Here is a 6,000-nt window from a genome sequence, read left to right on the forward strand (position 1 = left end):
TGCCCGCCCCCATACACTGCCAATGAAGCAAGTAAATTAGCTTTTAGTTAAAACATCAGCATTGATAAGAATTTGGATGGAATGAATATTTCAGGGATTTTTAAGGAGATAGTTGGGAATTTTCTTAATTCTGGAACATAATGATTCAAAAGGCGTGTTGGTTTTCTGAAATAAAACAAATCTCATGTCCAAAACAGCTGGGATCATTAACCTAGAGTAAATAATGTCTTGGGCTCTAAGAATCTCCGCAGTCGCCATCCTCTTGGTCACACCTGGAGGGAAGACCCTCATTCTTTCATTCTCACGATATTGTGATGGCAGGGTGGGAGGTGATGCCTGGTTAGGAAGCTCTAGTTTAGAGACATAAGCCTCATAAATACAGCTGCCAAGCCAGATACACCTGTCTGTACCCATCCTGCCACAGGGGTGCCTCTGCATCTAACCCTCAAGTTAAGGGGACCAGAACAGCACCTACCTTGGTACTTTACTCCTGTAAATATAGTCCAGCCCAGTCTGAGAGCATGTAGGAGTAGGAGACCTGAGTTCCAGGGAATCTTTGACGTTTAACTCTTTGACCTTGGGAGAGTCATTGAAGACACAGTTTTCACATGTATAAAATGACCCCCACTCATAATGCTATGGAAGCAAATCGGGCAATGAAACAGGTCTTTGAAGACAGAGAAGCCCTAGGTCTGTAGGTCTCAACCTCTTTGTGATCTCAGACTTTTTCAAAGACAGGCATTTTGGGTGGAATCCTTAAAGCCATTAAAGGTGAACACCATTAAACACTTTTAAAAAGAAAGCCAGATTTGGCAAATTGCCTTGAAATAGTTCTCTCTCTAAATCATAAGTGCAGAGGCCTATTGTCTTCTATTAGCCCAAGTAACTTTTGAAGGGAAAAGAATGAAAGAGTAAATAGTAATAATATATAGTAATACATACAGAGAAGAGCAACTGGAGGAGAAGCCCCCTGTGGCTGCTCTGCAAACTTGTCCATGTAGCATGCTGGGGACACAGCAATTATTTGGTTAATTTGATGGTTATAGACAGACATAGATAATTGCAAGGGGAAATATTAGCTCTGGGACATGATTTGCCCAGATTGACTGTCTAGAATGGTCTAATCATCAAGCTAACTAGCAAACCTTCATGTCACTCGAGTCTAGAGAGTTGTGGCTGGTTTTATGTCATTGACAGCAATCTTTAGAAACACATAGTCTTCCTTAGTGAGCTCTATTTAGAGAGAATGTTACATAAAATTTCTAGGCCCTCATTGTATTTCCATCTGAGGGTGCATATTCTCGATGTTGTCCATACATTTAGTTATGGATTATTTAGCCCTACCACATATTTCAAACTCTCATTTCCCCTGTTTCATTCATTAGTGATGGGATGAAGATAATGGCCTACAATCATAGTCTTCATAAAAAAGAAAAAGGAAATTGGTTGGTTCCTCTTTTATTTATTCATCTTCTCTGACTTCCTAAATTTCCCAAATTGCCTTCTGGGTGTGTGCCCACCAGGGTGGTTGGCATTCTATTGATGTGGGAGTCCATTTCCTGCTCGCTGGGTCTTCTAACTGGAGTGCCACATTGCTTTCTTTAAATTAAACCTCTCAGAACAGCCCAGCTAAGAGTTAGAGTAGTTGTACTTTCCAACCGACTTTCATTCAATGTAGATTCACTGCAGTTCCCTGTTCTCTGGTGTTAAAATGGCGGCCTATTATTCCTAAGGGTCCGAGAAAGCACAGTAAAAAGCAAAAACATAAAGTAACTCTGCAGTGTATTGTTCTCGGGGCAAAAGGGTTTCAAATCTAACAGCACAACAAAAGAGGGAAGAGAAAGTGCTTTTTGTTGCCTTAGAGGAAAAAACTCCCTCTTTGCCACCCCTCCCCAGCCTTCTTGGAAAAGATGAAGGACTTTTTACAAGGTTGAAAAAAGGAGCAAGGAAATATGGTTCCATTCCCATGTCGGGACCTGCTATTTCCTGGTGGGTACAGAAGGGCACTTGCACATGTTCAGTCAATTATAGGAAAGAGGCATTTACTAGCAAAAGCTGGGCATGCTTGGAACAAGGTATAAGGTCTTACTTTCCCTTCAAACCTAAAATGACAGTGTGGTAGAGGGGAGTTTGTTCATTCTGTTCTAATTTTTACAGCATTCTTGCTTTAAATCACCCTCCCTTGATGGTAAATGCCTTCCTAGTACAAAGAGTGCTACATACACTTGGCATTAGAAAAACTGTAGCTTTCAGATTTGTGGGGAGATCTGGGATTTAAATTCAAATTCAGGTAATTAGAAAAAAGACCATTAATATGGTTCACACGAATCAGTTTATTTTTCCAAGTGTGTAAAAGAGGTGACTCTGAGGCAAACTGCACAGTCCTAATGTGGCCAGCTGCTGGTGAGTCTGGGCAGAAGCAGAACGACACTATAAAGGGCCAGTGTGTCTTGTTGCCTTGTTGGGTTGTCCCCATATTGATGCGTGGACATGGCCTGTGTGCCCTGGTGTGTGGAAGCAGGGCATTCAGGTAGAAGAGGAGGACATTGTTGGATCTGGCAGCTGAAACCTGCAACACCATCCTTCTGATTGCATGGAGTGTATAGTCTCAGTGGGAGGCCAGCCAATTTGCTGTCTGCTGCTGAGTGTGGGCGAGGAAGTGGGAGGAAAGAACTGGGTGATGAGAGAGTAGGAGGACAAAGAGAATCCGTGCAGGGTGGAAAATATGTCGAAGGGTCTGAGGAAAAGGCGAGTGAGGACCAATTTAAAATATTCACTTAAAGGACCCCACCCCCCCATCTTAAAATATTCAACTTAGAGGATCCTGGTGTTCTGTGGTCCTAAATCCATGGCACACAGGGTCGTCCATATGTTGTCACTTCATCTCCCACTGGGGGCACCTGCTTTCTTTGTCTTTCACCCTGGGGATAGGAGTAGCTTCCTTTTATCTCTCAGCTCCCTCTTCATCTGTGGGAGGGATTCCCTTCTTTAGGCTCTTTGTATCATAGGATCTGCAAGTTGATATATGTTTAAGTAACATAATAATGAAAATAATTTAAATCAGCTTTGGGATCTATATGAAAGTAGTTTCTGTCTATTGGTTGGATCTTGGCTGATACCAGCTAGAATTATTATTTCTAAAGAACTTATGAGGCAACTGAGGCTTATGTAGGTTAAATAGCTTGTCCAAGGTCATCACAACTAGCAAATGATGAAATCACTATTCAAAATATGAGACCGCAAAGCCCATATTCTCAATATACTGCTATGTGGCCTCTCAGGATGAGTATGGGATAATTCAGAGAAAGGAAGAAAAATATTTTCATGCATGGAACAGTGGTAATGAAAATAGTGGTGTGAAAAGGTTACTTTGACCTCAAGTAATCCCTGGTAGGGTGCCTGGTGTTCTGTGGTCTTAAATCTTGGGGAATTAATTCAACTCAGACACTGATGCTTGTCTTTTATTATTCCTCATTTTCTTGGTCAATCACAAGGGGTTACTTTTTCCACTCATCTAGCTGTAGTTTGTGAAAATGTGTCCTGAGCTTTGTGTTGGAACTCAGGTTGCTATAGAAACCTTTGACTGGAGGCAAATTGATCATGAAGGTTTATTAATGAGAATTTCCCTGTACTACCTCTGGGTCCAGTCTGTGTGAGAATTCAAGAAAGACTCATTAGTGTTTTATTTTAGTCAGGGTTCTCCAGAGAGACAGAATCAAGAGGATGTATGTGTCTGTGTGTGTATGTACACACACACTTAACATTTGAAAGATAGAGGGCAGTGGTTCTCAAGGAGTGGCCCCTGGAGCAGCAATATCCAGTATCAGGGAATTGTTTGAAATGAAAATTTGGGGGCCTCATCCCAGATCTACTGAATTAGAAATTCTGGAGATGGGACCTAGAACTCTTGTGTTTGTTTTTCTGATCCTAAGGATTGAACCCAGGCCTCAAGCATGCTAGGCTAGTGCTCTTAGCACTGAGCTACATCTCCAGCTTGCCTCCCCCTTTTAAAATTTTATTTTGAAATAAGATTTTGCTATGTTGTACATCTCTCATCAATTTAATGTCGGTAACTTGAACTTATGAGCCTCTTGCCTCAGCCTCCTGAGTTCTGGGATTACAGTGATGTGCTACCATAGCCGGTTCAGAACTCTTGTTTTAACAAGCCCTCCCAGCCGACTCTGATGCATGCTCAAACTTGAAACCAGTGATCTAGGGTAGGCTATAACAGTGTTTGTCAAACTGGGATCCATGGAGCCCCTATGGTTAGCAAATGTATTCTTAGGGATATGAGATTTTGCTAGAAAAATAAAAAATGAAATGTTTTATTTTGATAAAATTTCAAAAAATCTAATATAAATGTATTCTAGATACTCTGAGTTGTCAATCTATAAACAAGTACTGCCTGACTCCTTTGTCCATAGTTCATGTGTGTATTCGTTTTTATATTAATGTAGAATAGAATTACTTTGCCATGCATTAATGAGACAGATGCATTTGTGTCAAGTAAATGATGCTGTTGTGGGAGTTTGAACACAGAAAAATGATGGAGAATTGAAGTGTCATTAGTATGACATTATACGCAAGTCACACTCGAGGGACCTATGTTACATCTGCCAATAATTCTGCAAGCCTGGTTCAGTTTTAGCAAACAGCATCATTTCTCATCAATTTAATGTTGGTAACTTGATTTTTATTGGTTTAATAGGTTTGAATATGTTTAATCTGTAAGTTAATTTTGACTTTATAGTTACTTGTATATATAAACCTAAGGACTTTAAAGTGAAATTTACATTTGCATGTAGATTAACATAATAATGAAAATATTAGGGGGTCTGTACAAATTTGTTTCTTTTGAAAGGAATCTGTGTTTTTTTTTCCTATTAATAAGAACAGGTTAATTAATGCAGCAATTAAAAAAAGTTAATTAACAGAAGTTGTTAATTCACTCAGACACCCAAGCTGACGTGTCATTTTGGCTTGTGGATTCTTTTTAAAAATATTTTATTGAGGTTGTTCTGGTGGTGAGGGCGTGTAGTTGCTTTCGGATTTCAGACAGCCCTGGGCGCTGCGAGCTGAAGGACCCAGCACAGGGGAACTGGCGCTGGCAAAGGAGAGTTAGAAAGCACTTTCAGTTATCATGGTCCCCTGAGAACTGTGTGGATTGCAAGAGATCCTTCAGGATTTGCTTTGGTGGAAATCGAAGATCCTAGAGATACAGAAGATGCAGTACAATAACTTTATTTCATTTTTTTTAATGTGGTGCTGAGAATCGAACCCAGTGCCTCACGCATGGTAGGCAAGCGTGCTACCACTTGGGCCACATCCCCAGCCTGGAGATCTTGTTTTGATAGACGACCTGCCTTCGTCCCTTTGATCCCAATGACAGATGCTATGAGTGTGGGGAGAAGGGACACTCGGTCGAGATTGCCCTCACTGTTGCTGATGAAGAAGAAGCAGTCTTGATCGCCTACTCCACTCAGAGGAAGGCCATGTTCTCGCCCACCCAGCAGGAGCAGGGGACGCGGGACAAGATCAGCATGTCCTCCGCCATCATCTGTGTCTCTTCTAGATCAAGATCAGGTGCACTCAGAAGATCTAGGTCTGGTTCTATGAAAGGACTGAGGTCAAGATCAAGATCCAGGGCTCTATCACCACCAAGAAGCAGCTGATCAAAGTCCAGATCTCCATCTCTAAAAAGAAGTCATCCCCCATCAGAAAGTCCAGCAGAAGTGGGAGAGAATGGGACCAAAGTTCTCAAGTTCACCCTTCAGGAAAAAGTTGTTTCATTTACAGTATTATGAGAGATTGGTGAGGTCTGTGAAAAGTAACCTAGGAAGGATATTTCAACCAGCTGATCAAATAGATCTGAATCATGACTCTGTAAATTGACAGCAGTAAGATAACATGTTTTTTGTTAGATGTATTAACATTTTATGGCCTGAAAATGGGCTTTTATTTGGCACATTTAAATAAAATGCTTCTAACTAAAATATTTTA

At 40.9% G+C, this 6,000-nt stretch overlaps 1 pseudogene; it reads left to right on the plus strand.

Annotated features, from left to right (window-relative positions):
- Positions 1 to 4,251: 4,251 nt before the first annotated feature.
- On the plus strand, positions 4,252 to 5,672 carry LOC124094631 (serine/arginine-rich splicing factor 7-like; annotated as a pseudogene).
- Positions 5,673 to 6,000: the final 328 nt, after the last annotated feature.

This window comes from Marmota monax, unplaced genomic scaffold (genome assembly GCF_021218885.2).
Source record: "Marmota monax isolate L192 unplaced genomic scaffold, Marmota_monax_Labrador192_F-V1.1 WCK01_AAM20220418_F8-fsc00007, whole genome shotgun sequence".
NCBI lineage: Eukaryota > Metazoa > Chordata > Mammalia > Rodentia > Sciuridae > Marmota > Marmota monax.